The sequence below is a fragment of the Dama dama genome, chromosome 23 (genome assembly GCF_033118175.1).
Source record: "Dama dama isolate Ldn47 chromosome 23, ASM3311817v1, whole genome shotgun sequence".
NCBI lineage: Eukaryota > Metazoa > Chordata > Mammalia > Artiodactyla > Cervidae > Dama > Dama dama.
In genome coordinates this window covers 37,794,407-37,808,892 of record NC_083703.1, presented here as the reverse complement: position 1 = coordinate 37,808,892, position 14,486 = coordinate 37,794,407, and positions in this window count along the sequence as shown.

Sequence of the window (14,486 nt, the reverse complement as noted above, 5' to 3'; positions counted from 1 at the left end):
TCAACATTTAGGAGTGTTGCTCATAGGGCTGGGTGATTAGCTGTGAAGAACTGGCAGAGTCTAACCTTACAATAAACACAGTTACATTCCAGGGGGTGGGCACCACATCTTCAGAATGAAGTAGCTTTTTCAGAACAAATTTTCCAAGGAATGAACCACATGAATATATGCTATATCAAATAATTTTTCATGATGCTAGGAAATTGGCATTTCTAGGTGTACACTAGCTACAGGGTTGTGACTTCCCACGCAGAGAACTGCTTCTGTTAATTTGGTGAGGGAAATTGAATTTGTGGACAGTGAAGAATGAAGTCAGGGCCAAGTCTCACAGTAACTTGATGTTCACAGTAAGAAATCGTTCTCTGGGTGTAAAGAGCAACCAGAGGAGTGGAAGGCTTTCCTTCGGGGAAAAGTCAGGTCTCATTTAACAGCTGGGCATGCAGAGATGCTTTCCAAGTTCAAGGTGCAGATGAGCCAGCATCACTAATGTAGGCGCTGCCGCTAAAACGCACTTACTTCACCCCTGCAGATTTCCGACCATCTGTTTGGTTTCTTCCTTGCCTTCCTAAGGAAGATCACAGGTTCTTTTAGGGGTTTAATAAGACTTAGAGTCGATCTTCCTCTCTTTATCGTCTCCTTCTTCACCATCAACTCATGTAGAGTGTTAAACTCCTTAGGTTGTTGGTGCAAGTTTGTGTGTGCTGCGGAAACTGAAGCGTTCAATTTAAGCCACAGCCGGGGAACGTGCAACGTGTGCTCATGACGCCACCTCCTGGTGACATGTGGTATTGAACCGCACACTAAAACAGTTCTCAAGGTTTTTGTTCACAGACACCCTGTACACCCCAAAATTATTGACGATCAATATTGAGAATCGATATTTATAGTATTATAAATTGCAAACAAAAATGTTAACATTTCTTAAGGCATTAAAATAGCAATAATAGTCATTACATATTAATATAAATAATATTTATGAAAAAGATCGTTTCCCAAAACAAAAAATTGGTGAGAATAATTGCCTTGTTTTAAATTGCTGCATATCTAGTATAGAACTTAATAAAAGACACCTAGATTCTTATGTCCAATTCTACATTCAGTCCATTTCAAAGCAGTGCTTTGGTTGAAGTACATGAAGAAAATCCACCCTCACAGGTGGATATAGCCTTTTCAAATAATTGGGTATTTTCTTCTCTGATCTACATTGAAATATGACAAGTGGTAGTTCCTTAAGGTTTAGCTGCTCTGTGAAATCTTAAAGCTCATCAGTGAAGTTCTTTTCTGTCACATTAAAATATGTTGTCTCTATTGCACTTTGAATCTGTCTTTATCCACAGCTGATTTTGTAACACTGACCTGTGACCATCTGGAAAGCCACTGGCTGCTGAGTTATGAGTTTTAACATATTCCACTACATTCTACAACAGGAAAAAATGTACTTAGTATTTTCACCACCAATGTCACCAGAAAAGTGACATTGAGAAAGTCACTCAAGTTGAGTGACTAAGTTTCTCACTAAGTTAAGAAAATGTCAAGTCCACTATGGTGGACATAAATTTCCTAAAATTTTACTTTTTGCTTTGAAGGTTCAAATTGTGTCATTGACAACAACTGCCAAGTGACTTTCCTTGCCATGACAGGTTTATTTTGTGCATTTTTGAGAAAATATCTGCCAATACCCAAATCTCAATAAACTTGCTTTGCCTGTAATTTGTTATTTAGAGTAAAAATGATGTTTTGTGAAAAAGTAAATAGTTCATTTCACAACTCAACAACCTTCCAAGTGTTTTTCCTTTAGACAAACTCAACCTGGCGTGAAGCAGAAGGGCTTTATACTTACCTCCCATTTCATCATGCAGAAAATTTTAAAGACATGTATTTCAAGGGTAAATAGTAAAATTAATAATTGTTACTGCTTCTTCAAGGTCATTCTTCAGTGAAACTGATTTTCTAAAACCTGTTCAAGACATTTAAAGCTGAATCCCTGGCACTGTTTATTGTTATTTTGTTCATGAGGGCTTGGTGTAAGAACAGAATCCACTCTGCATATTTTCAGCAAGAAAGGGTTTAATATAATCTTAGGTGATTACACAGTTACTGAGGAGTCCAACACAAGTTCTAGGCTGGGATTCCACGATCTTTGTTGTCAGAACACTGTAGAACTGACCACCAGCAGAACTACCTCCTTGGAGACCATCCCTGGAGATGTCCCCACATCAACAAGCCTCTGGTGTCTATACACCAAGAAACTGGGGACGTATAACAGGAGGATGCTTCAGAGTCCCTGGCTTAGCAGCAAAGAGCCCAGGAAGACGATCTTCACTGAGCTCCTATGATCCAAGGATCATGTGAGTCAATCCAATTCGCAGAATCGAATTTTCATGTTACCTCCAATAGCAAAGAAGCCTGGGAATAGAGCGTTCGGCTTTCTAACTTCTCAAACTTAGAAGGAAGGTGAAATGAAAGTTGAATGAGCCAGTTCTGGTTTGGACCTAGTCAACAGGAATTTGTCCAGTGATGCCAGATGGCAGGTAGCTTACTTTCTCTGCAAGCGACAGAAAATCCACCCAGACACTGTACAGATTTCTCTCTTGCACTTTTACCCATTGATTGTGAGTAAATGGGCCAACTGCTGCCGTGAAACCAGACAGAATGGCAGGGGCTGTGAAGGGTAGGGAGTAGGATCAGAGTCAGAGAACCTGCCTTGTCCTTAGCCAGAAACCCACGTCTTTCTGTGGGTGACCCTGGGATGTCACAATAGGGACCATGGAGTGTTCTAACATCTCTGTTCAAAAGCCCTCCTTGTAGTCCACTTAGCAATGTTTCTTTTTAAGCTAGCAATTCTCAAAACCTGATAACTGTGTTTGAAATGTGGGTTAAAATAGATCTTGAGCTGTACTGCCAGAGGCTTTAATTCAAGATAGAATCAAAATTTCTTTTTAATCTTTTTTTTTAATTGTATCTTCTTTCCTCCTTTTTTTCTTCCCTCCCTTCCTCCCTCCTGTCCTTCCTTCTTTCCTTCTTCCTCCTTCCTTCCTTGATTCCTTCATTCAGAGTTTATCTCGGGAGGTTCGGATGCAGTTGATCTACTGACCACAGTGAGAGAAACACAGTCTTGAGTCATCAGGTCCTGATCCTGAGAACCCAGATCTGCCTGTTTCAGGAGACAATTTCCACACATGAAAGGAAGTCAGCTCTCACTCTGGGATCAGTTAGCCCTCCTCTGGGTGGAGGGACACAGCAAGGCTGAGCAACTGTGATGTCTTCCCCTGCTTTTACATTAAGGAAGTCATTTCCCAACCAAGTTCAGCTGAAGTCCAACTACTAGTTTACCTGAAAAGTATTATTTCTTTCCTCTCTTTTGTTTCCATTAGTTCCCTCTTCTTGGATTTTATTTGAGCATATATTGTAAATCAAAGATCTATCTTTCCCCCCATCCTATTTCATCATTGTTTTGTGTTATTTCCTGTATCTTATTTTCAAAGTTTTCTTTTCTTTCTTTCTTTTTTTTTTTTTTTAAGTTTTAGAGTCTCTTTCAGGACTCATTATTTTGTTTTATTGCTTTGTTTATTAGGTGTTTGACCAGTGCCCCACCCCTTTAATTCTTGTAGCCATCTAGTTTATTTTTATGTTAAATATATAATATTTACATTATATTTTGCATTAGGAGAAACCCGTTATTCTCCCTGTACTTTCTCTTTAAAAAACTTGCTATTTTTACCAAATATTAATACTTTCATTTTTCTTCCAGATGAACTTGAGGAATAAATCTGTATTGATTTTGCCTTCCCTTTATTTTTCCTTTTAAATTGGCCAAACAGGCTTCTCACATTCCTCATTTATTTCTTCTTATCTTTCAGCAATCTTTCTTTCCTTCCCTTACACTTAGAATTCACCACTCACAGCATACATAATAAACTGATTTCTTCTTTTGTCTTTAAGACTGTCTTCAATAGTCATATTTCCTCAAAACTGACTTTCCTCACACTGACTTTCTCTCACACCTAGAAATTTTTCCATCTTCTTGACCTTGAAATAAGAACAATGAAAACAAACCTTAATCCTTAGAGTTTAAAAAAATCAGTTTTGGAAAACTACTTATCTCTTCCTTATCCTCTAAAAGCAACAAAAGTTATTCTTTTTTATGTCAGCACAACAACAGAGGCTAAAATTATCTACGCAGCACCATCTAAATCATGCCTTGCTCTGCCTCATACTGACGCAGCTTAAATATTTAAACACAGTTTCTTTGTTGTGAACACAAATCACCAGCCTTTCTCCATCACTTTATAATCCACAAATCACCCATACGCTAGGCAAATTGTAAGCAAGCACACTGAAATTTGCCCGGATTGACTTGGGCCATCAGTATTGTCTATGTAGACAACTAAGAAATATATAGGCTGCCCAGGTGGCTCTAGCGGTAAAGAATCTGCCTGCCGATGCAGGAGATGCAAGAGATTAGGGTTCAATCCCTGGGCCAGAAAGATCCCCCGGAGTAGGAAATGGCAACCCACTCCAGTATTCTTGCCTGGAAAGTTCTATGGGCAGAGGAGCCTGGTGGGCTGCAGTCCACAGGGTCACAAAGAGTTGGACACACTCAGCCACTGAGCACACACGCCTATGTAATATACAAAGATGCCGTGTGTGCCCTTTGGTGTATTTTTCAGTTCTCTGACAGAGCGTGTGCTCTGTCTATAGCCTGCAAAGCCATAGCCACCGCCACCACCTGCATAGCCGCTGATGTTTGGGTTCAGGTTGACCAGCAAAGCCCAACCGAACCAATGAGACAGTTCCTCTTGTAAGCATTTGGACCTGAAAAGCGAAGATGTCGTGATTCCCTGCTGGAGATTTAATTATAGGATGTGTAAATTCTGAAGCTCTGACATTTTCACCATTAGTCATAAACTTGAGAGAACAGATGTCTGCAGAGAAACAATGATGAGGCCGGCAGGCTGACAACAGGGACGAGGGTGAGGGAGGAGAGTTAGAGAAAGTGGCCCACACTTCTTGTATCTTCTACAGATATTTTCTTTGTGAAATTCTCCTTTAGACTATTCGTCCTCTTCAATTTTTGGAAGCATGTGAGAAGGACTGCCTTCCCTTGTGGCTCATCTGGTAAACAATCCACCTGCAATGCAGGAGACCTGGGTTCAATCCCTGGGTCAGGAAGATCTGCTGGAGAAAGGATACGTTACCCACTCCAGTATTCTTGGGCTTCCCTTGTGGCCCGGCTGGTAAAGAATCCCCCTGAAATGTGGGAGACCTGGGTTTGATGTTGTGGAGATCCCCTCGAGAAGGGAAAGGCTACCCACTCCAGTATTGTGGCCTGGAGAATTTCATGGACTGTAGAGTCCATGGGGTTGCAAAGAGTCAGACACGACTGAGTGTAAGAATTTGGACCTGAAATGCATGAGAAGGATTAGCATTCATTCTTCTTTAAGTGTTTGGTAGAATTGAAACATGGTTCAGTGAAATCATCTGATCCTGACCTCTTTTTGTTGGTAAGTTTTTTTTTTTTTTTTTTTTAATGACCGTTTCAGCCTCCTGCTCATTATTGGTGTGTTCCGATTTCCTATTTCTTCATGATTCAGTCTTGAGAGACTGTTTCTAGGAATCTCTCCATTTCTTCGAGGTTGTCTGTTTTTTTAATATCTATTTATTTGATTATTTGGGATGCATGGTGTCTTGGTTACAGCACATGGAATCTTAGGCTCATTCCTTGCAGTGTGAAGGCTTCTCTCTAGTTGTGGCATGTGGGCTTCGTTGCACTGGGCAGAGAGCTCTTGTGGGCAGGCATCTGGCAGCCTACTGGGTTCAAATGGCCAGGCCCCTTCTAGGGCATGAGGCCCATCTGGACGGACACCAAGGCAAGGCTCGGCGCAGAGAAGCCGTGCACGTGGCCCTTGTTGCAGAGCATCCCCAGTGCATTTCTTGGTCAGAGTGGACCCTGAGCCCCTCAGCGCAGGACCTGAACTAACAAACAGCAGCTCCTGGACAGGTCCGTGACCCTGGGCTTCCCTCTGTGTGGCCTCCTTCCAGCAGATCTTCAAAATGCTGCCATGGCCCCTGGGGGACTGGGCACCTGTTTGCACCCACCACCCCTCCCCTCCCTGACTCCTGGGTTCCTCTCATGCAGAGAAGGGCTTTGGGAAGTTGCTTCCTACTCATGGACCAGTTAAAATGCTTAGAAAACAAAACCAGAGCTGCAGCCACGTGTTCATCCTGACCCTGAGGACCCAAACCTATTCCTTGGAACTGGCCAGGGCAGCAAGACCCATTTTCTACAACTATGAGCCCCTGATGGGCAAGGATTGGCTGACCCAGGCCCGTCAGCAAGCCCTTCTTAGGTGTGTCTGGACTGAGTCTTCCCCCGTCCAGGCAACAAGAGTGCCCGCAGCTGTACCTGAGGCCATGCTTTCTGCCCTGGGACTGGGCTGGAGAAGGAGTGAGGACCTTGCGGGTGGCCCGGGCTGAGTGGGGCTCTGCAGGACGGTCCACAGGAGTTGCCAGGCTTCCACCTGCTAAGGAACAGGACGTGTCCCCTGTACCTGCTGTTGGAAGCTCTCCTCCAGACAGAGGTGAAGAAGCAAGTGAGAGGGTAACAGGCAGGAAGGCCAGGGGTCTCCAAATGGAGGAGATAGGCTGCAAGTGTCAGACACTTTTTTTCTCTCTCCCTTAAGCAGCAGGAGGAAACAAGCTCTCTATGGAAATGTTTTTCTTAAGCAATGTTATTGAATCTATGTATTTGCTTTGGAATTGGCCTTTCTTCAAAATGGTTCCACCTAAGACTAACTTTTGGCTGATAATAGCTCAATAAACCAGTATTCATATCAATCATTTTATGGCTGGGGGATGACACACCTCGCACCATCCTATCTCAAAAATGCAAACTGTGGGAGAGGGGCCTGGTGAAACTCCGTCAGCCTTGAGGTGCCTCTCTTATCTGTTTAATAACTTTCTAACAAACATAAAACAGCTTGCTAAAACTAGCAGAGGGGCACTCTCCATCCCCCTTCTGACGTCTATGTCAGAAGATTTCTCTGTCCGTTTTCATTCTCTAATAAAACTCAGCTACACAAAACCTCTTGAGTGATCAAACCTGGTCCCTGGTCCCAAAGCTAAATGTTCGTCTTTGGAGATATGAATCCAACACTGTTCACCATAAGCTATCACAAGTAAAAAGGCAGTGGGAGGAAGGACGGGAGGAGTAACTCAAGTAAGGGAATGGAAGCTTCCAGAAGCTCACCCAGAGCTAGGAGCAACCTGCTTGGTCTGCACGAGCCAACCAGGCAAGTGTGCTGTGGCCCAAGAGGCTCCAAGCCCTTCCCTTCAGACTCTGAGGTCTTGAGAATCCCTTGGACTGCAAGTAGATCAAACCAGTCGATCCTAAGGGAAATCAACCCCAAATATTTATTGGAAAGACTGATGCTGAAACTGAAGCTCCAATACTCTGGCCACCTGATGCAAAGAGCCAATTCATTGGAAAAGACCCTGATGCTGGGAAAGATTGAAGGAAGGAGGATAAAGGGACGACAGAGGATGAGATGGTTGGAAGGCATCACCAACTCAATGGACGAGTTGAAGCAAACTCCAGGAGATGATGAAGGACAGGGAAGCCTGGCATGCTGCAGTCCATGGGGTTGCAAACAGTTGAACACAACTGGGCAACTGAACAACAGGGCATTTTACCTGGGAAGGGTGGAGCAGCTGGCCTGGGGGGTCAGCTCATAATTACTCGGAGATGCTTCCATGTGTTCCACCAGCTTCCCACTGAGTTAGCTCATTTTGGGGGGCTGCTGGCTGCATATGAGAGAAGTTCCTGACACTGACCATATTCAGAATTATTCATTCAGTAGAGCAAACGTGTTGATATAGGATTAGCTTGTTTTTGCTTTTTCCTCTTCTAAATCATACTGAAATTAACATACTTATTCTATTTTGTAAGAACCTGTCCAATAAGTAGGACAAATTCCCGGAAGTGAAGTTGGCTGGTCAAAGGTATTCTGTTTTAAATATTTAAGTCTTTTGATTTGTTGCAAAGTTATATTTTAAAAGTGTATCAATTTATAAATTTCCCTCAGCAGAATATGTGTTTATTTGCATACAATCTTCCCAAAACCTTCAGTCTTGCTATAATACTCATTAATCTAATAAGAAGACAAGATGTCTCACTTTTGGTTGAACTTTCATCCCTTGATTAATCAAAAAGACAAATATTTCTTTCTTATATTTTCAGTGATTAGTATTTTGGATTCTGTGTGTATATGTGTGTGTGTGTGTGAAATGTCTGATCATGTCCCTGGTGTGTTTTTCCATTTGGGGTACTAGATTTTTCCAACTCTTAAAGGCACATAATTCCATTTGATTTTCTTTTTCTTCTGATTCCTCATTGTGGATCTGTAGAGTCACCTCTATATAATTATTTTGCTTAATCTAACATAATACTCTTCCTTTACCCACCCCACACCCACCCACACACACACACAGTGTGTAGCCTCACGCTTTGTTTTACTCACCTAGAATAAGAAATGGTGATTTTGCAACTATGATCACAAATGGCACCCCAATGTACAACATCAGGCCAAATTCGCCCACCACTGCCAAGGTAGCAGAAATGACTCCAAAGGCTGTGACCCACATTTGTTTCATATACAGTCACACCTGTAAATTTTGAGGGAAAAATGGAACTTGTGGTGGTAGCTTCCATACTGAAATTCCAGCAATTCATAACATCCTTGACTCAGACACCTCTTCAGAGTCCTCATGGGCAATCATTCCCGTACTTGTCTGTGGGAGAATGTTAGTTTCCAGGCACTAGCCCAGACCAACTGAACAAAAACAAAGCGCGGTGGGGGGTTGTGGGTGGAAAGCTGCCAATCTGTTCAGTTCAGTTGCTCAGTCATGTCCAACTCTTTGCGACCCCATGGACTTCAGCACCCAAGGCTTCCCTGTCCATCACCAACTCCCGGAGCCCACTCAAACTCAAGTCCATCTCGTCAGTGATGCCACCCAACCATCTCATCCTCAGTTGTCCTCTTCTCCTCCCACCTTCAACCTTTCCCAGCATCAGGGTCTTTTCCAATGAGTCGGTTCTTCACATCAGGTGGCCAAAGTATTGGAGTTTCAGCTACAGCATTAGTCCTTTCAATGAATATTCAGGACTAATTTCCTTTAGGATGCACTGGTTGTATCACCTTGGCAGTCCAAGGGACTCTCAAGAGTCTTCTCCAACACTACTGTCCAAAAGCATCAATTCTTTGGTGCTCGGCTTTCTTTATAGTCCAACTCTCACATCCATATATGACTACTGGAAAAACCATAACTTTGATTAGAAGGACTGATGTTGGCAAAGTAATGTCTCTACTTTTCAATATGCTGTCTAGGTTGGTCATAGCTTTCCTTCCAAGGAGCAAGCGTCTTTTAATTTCATGGCTGCAGTCACCATCTGTAGTGATTTTGGAGCCCAGAAAAATAAAGTCTGTCACTGTTTCCATTGTTTTCACATCTATTTGCCATGCAGTGATGAGACCAGATGCCATGATCTTAGTTTTCTGAAAGCTGAGTTTTAAGCCAACTTTTTCACTCTCCTCTTCCACTTTCATCAAGAGGCTCTTTAGTTTTTCACTTTCTTTTTTTTTTTTTTTTTTGCTGAGGGGCTGCTCCCCTTTTATTAGTGACAGGTTCCTCTCAAGGGAGTGTAACACCCCTTCCCTTGACAGCTGTCTGACCCCTGTACGTCAGCCCTTCAATTTCTGCCATAAGTGTGGTGTCATCTGCGTATCTGAGGTTGTTGATATTTCTCCCACTAATCTTGATTCCAGCTTGTGCTTCATCCAGCCCAGTATTTCACATGACATACTCTACGTATAACTTAAATAAACAGGGTGACGTTATATAGCCTTGACGTACTCCTTTCCCGATTTGGAACCAGTCTGCTGTTTTGTATCCAGTTCTAACTTACTTCTTGACCTGCATACAGATTTCTCAGGAGGCAGGTCAGGTGCTCTGGAAGAATTTTCCACAGTTTGCTGTGATCCACACAGTCAATGGCTTTGAAGTAGTCAATAAAGCAGAAATATATGTTTTTCTGGAACTCTCTTGCTGTTTTGATGATCCAGCAGACATTGGCAATTTGATCTCTGGTTCGTCTGCCTTTTCTAAATTCAGCTTGAACATCTGGAAGTTCATGGTTCACATACTATTGAAGCCTGGCTTGGAGAATTTTGAGCATTACTTTGCTAGTGTGTGAGATGAGTACAATAGTGTGGTAGTTTGAACATTCTTTAGCATTGCCTTTTGTTGGGATTGGAATGAAAACTGACCTTTTCCAGTCCTGTGGCCACTGCTGAGTTTTCCAGATTTGCTGGCATATTGAATGCAGCACTTTCACAGCATCATCTTTTAGGATTTGAAATAGCTCAGTTAGAATTCCATCACCTCCACTAGCTTTGTTCATAGTAATGCTTCCTAAGGCCCACATGACTTTGCATTCCAGAATGTCTGGCTCTAGGTGAGTGATCAGATCATTGTGCTTATCTGGGTCATGCAGATCTTTTTTGTACAGTTCTTCTGTGTATTCTTGCCATCACTTCATTAATATCTTCTTAATATCTTGCCACCTCTTCTTAATATCTTCTGCTTCTGTTAGTTCCATCCCATTTCTGTCCTATATTGTGCTCTTTGCATGAAATGTAACTATTCTGGTTGATTCTTATGTAACGAGCCAAGCATGAATCCACTGACTGGCCTTTCAGAACCACAAAGATATACTAAAGCATTGCAAATAGCTAATTCCCCTCTGATCTTCAAAGGAGTGTGAATGGAAGCAAGCAATATGAAAGTACCCATGTCCAGGTATCTTCTCACCCACTTATGACTCCAATTAGCCATAAACGCAATCCTAAATACCGCCTGTATGTCAAAGCTGGTTTAATACATATATATAGTGGCTAACAAAAGGAATGACAGCCTCCTTCTAAAAGATGTTCTTTGTTCTCCTCTACTAGAGAAGTGTGCTCTAGAAAAGAGGCTGCACGTGTGTGCTCAGTTGATTCAGTTGTGTCTGTTTGTGATCCTATGGACTGTAGCCCACTATGCTCCTCTCTATGCGATTCTCCAGGTAAGAATAGAGGAGTAGGTGGCCGTGCCCTCCCTCTAGGGGAGCTTCCTAACCCAGGGATCAAACCTGCATTGCAGGCAGATTCTTTACCACTGAGCCACGGAGGAAGCCCAAGAAAAGTGGCTACTAATTGCAAAAAAAAGTAATATGTGCTCCATTTTGAATAACACAATTTATGCCTGTTTCTAGGTTGGACCAACAAAAATGGGAATATATACACAGCATTTAAAAAATAAAAAAATAAAGATTTAATACTTTAACTCCCCAACAACCACAACTTTACATCTTAAAATATTAATGACAATCTCTAGGTTTCTGTTTTATTTCATTGCTAACTGCTTCAAAACAAATGACTGATAACTGCCTCTAGAAACTTTTAGTAGGAGAGAGAAACTAAGTTTCGTTTGAAGACTAAGAAATTCAGCTATGGAAATGGAGTTACTGATTCCCAAAGAGCAAGAATATAACTAAACACCTTATTCATGCAAGGCCACATTAAAATAATTAAACTTTCTTCTCATTAAAACAACTCTGTGTGTCTGTATTTCACCTTTTCTCAAACTGCTGGTTCTATCAGTTAAACTCAGGGCCCCAAATCAACATACATACACACACACACATATGCGCCAAAATAAAAGTAAATTTCTTTATTATAACAAAATTTGATTACAACCAATACTTTCTTAAAGTAACAATATTGATTTACAGGAGTTTAAGATAAAAGACACTTACTCCTCGGCAGGAAAGTTATAACCAAGCTGCTGCTGCTGCTAAGTCGCGTCAGTCGTGTCCGACTCTGTGCGACCCCATAGACGGCAGCCCACCAGGCTCCCCCGTCCCTGGGATTCTCCAGGCAAGAACACTGGAGTGGGTTGCCATTTCCTTCTCCAATGCATGAAAGTGAAAAGTGAAAGTGAAGTCTCTCAGTCGTGTCCGACTCTTCATGACCCCATGAACTGCAGCCCATCAGGCTCCTCTGTCCATAGAATTTTCCAGGCAAGAGTACTGGAGTGGGTTGCCCATTGCCTTCTCTGATGACCAACCTAGACAGCATATTAAAAAGCAGAGACATTACTTTGCCAACAAAGGTCCATCTAGTCAAGGCTATATTTTTTCCAGTAGTCATGTACGGATGTGAGAGTTGGACTATAAAGAAAACTGAGCACTGAAGAACTGATGCTTTTGAACTGTGGTGTTGGAGAAGACTCTTGAGAGTCCCTTGGACTGCAAGGAGATCCAACCAGTACATCCTAAAGGAGGTCAGTCCTGAGCGTTCATTGAAAGGACTGACGTTGAAGCTGAAATTCTAATACTTTGGCCACCTGATTCAAAGAGCTGACTATTTGAAAAGACCCTGATGCTGGGAAAGATTGAAGGTGGGAGAAGAAGGGAATGACAGGGATGAGATGGTTGGATGACATCACCAACTCAATGAACATGAGTTTGAGTAAACTTCAGGAGTGGTGATGGACAGGGAGGCCTGGCGTGCTGTAGTCCATGAGTGACTGAACTGAACTGAAGATAAAAGTAACAAGATGAACCTTGAAATCAGAAAGATTAATAGGATAAAAGCTACATATGACATGTTTAGCCCTATTCCCTCTTTCAGGTTTCTGGATTGGTGGTATAAATTTTTCAGAGGATGGGGGCAGTGAAGTATGTTTTTGGGTAGAGTGATTTGAGTTTGACTAGCTCCTGTGTTGACTCTCTCTAAATGACCTTTATATTAATGTTCAATAGGCAATGGAAGGAGAGATGTGAATATAGAACACTAGTGAATACACTTGGAGATTTTTTAGTCCCCAAGAAGGACTTTGGTTAAGCAGTTTTTCAAAATGACTTAGGCGAGTCTTAGAACTTTAGATTCCTGCAGTCCTGAAACACAGTTCTGCAGACTCTGATCTACAGTTTGTAGAGAAGTTGCAGAATCCACGTGTCCAAAAACGTCTTCATGTGATTCCAGGGCTCAGGCTGACTTGGGCATCCCCGGCAGCAAAATGACCAATTAAAACAGCTCACTAACTACACATTAAAGAAAGCGTAAATCAGGAGTTCCCTGGTGATCCAATAGTTGGGACTCCTTGGCGCTTTCACTGTTGGGGCCTGGGATTGGCCACAAAAAATGGCATAAATGGATGAAATGAAGATAATAGGCTATAATATATACAGAATATAAATACCAAAACAATTAAGTCCTTCCTTGTCAGCAATTATTTTAAATCTAAACAGATTAAACTTTCCAATCAAAAGGCAGATATTGTTAGAATGGATAAAACAGTATGATTCAACTATATGCTATTTACAAGAGATTCACTTTAGATACAAAGACATAAATAGACTGAAAGTTAAGAGGACTGAAAAACATACTCCATATGAATAGCAACCAAAACAGACTAGGAGTGCCTGTACTGATAACAGACAACACAGACTATTAAAAAACTGTTAAAACAGAGAGAAGGACATTATATATTTGTAAAAGGGCCAATTAATCAAAAAGATATAACTATAAACATAAAAACTTATACATTGCTAGTGGGATATAAAATGGTGTATAATAGTTGTGAAAAATAGTTTGGTGGTTCTTGGTGTTCAAAAACAAGCTAATCCTATTTCAACATGGGATTGGTCTGCCCAGAGCACATTAAAGTTTTGGAATTCTATTCAGTCTTAAAAAAAGGTAGCTATAAAGTGTTAAATGAAAAAATGCTGGTTATGAAACAAGATGTTTAAAATCGAGCAATATACAAATATGCATGTATATTTGTATAGCAAATTCTGGGTAGATAACACTTAAAATATTAGCAAGGATTATCCCTGACAGGTGGAATTGCAGTTGTTTAAAGTTTTTCTTTGTATTTTCCTGTACTTTCAGGGTTTATTTTACAAGAAGTGTAAGAAGGTAAATATGTTTATATTTTGGAAAGTTAACAGATCGAAAGAATTAATAATGGGTTTCCTAGGGGATATAGGGAAGGAACAGTACACAGGATGTATACCTTCCTAGTACACACTCACGCTTATTTAATGTTCCCACAGCCGTCAACAACTCAAGTGTAGACAACTGACTTCATATCAACCATCTTCATATTGTCTGTATATACATAGACATGTGAGTGTAGGGGTGCATATGTATGTTGGGGGGGGGGCTGTGATTTCAGTAGCTCAAGAAATGTGTGAGGACAATTTCTGAACCAAGTTCCAATAATAATAAAACCGGTTTTTAAATACCTGTTCCTTATCAATCAGTTTATTTGTGGTCCTTAGTAGTTTGGATTCTTACCCTTCGTCCAGCTGAATGCAAGTGAAATCCACAAAGCCGGCAGCAGGGTCGTGTCAGGATGCAGTTTGTTTCAGACTACATAAG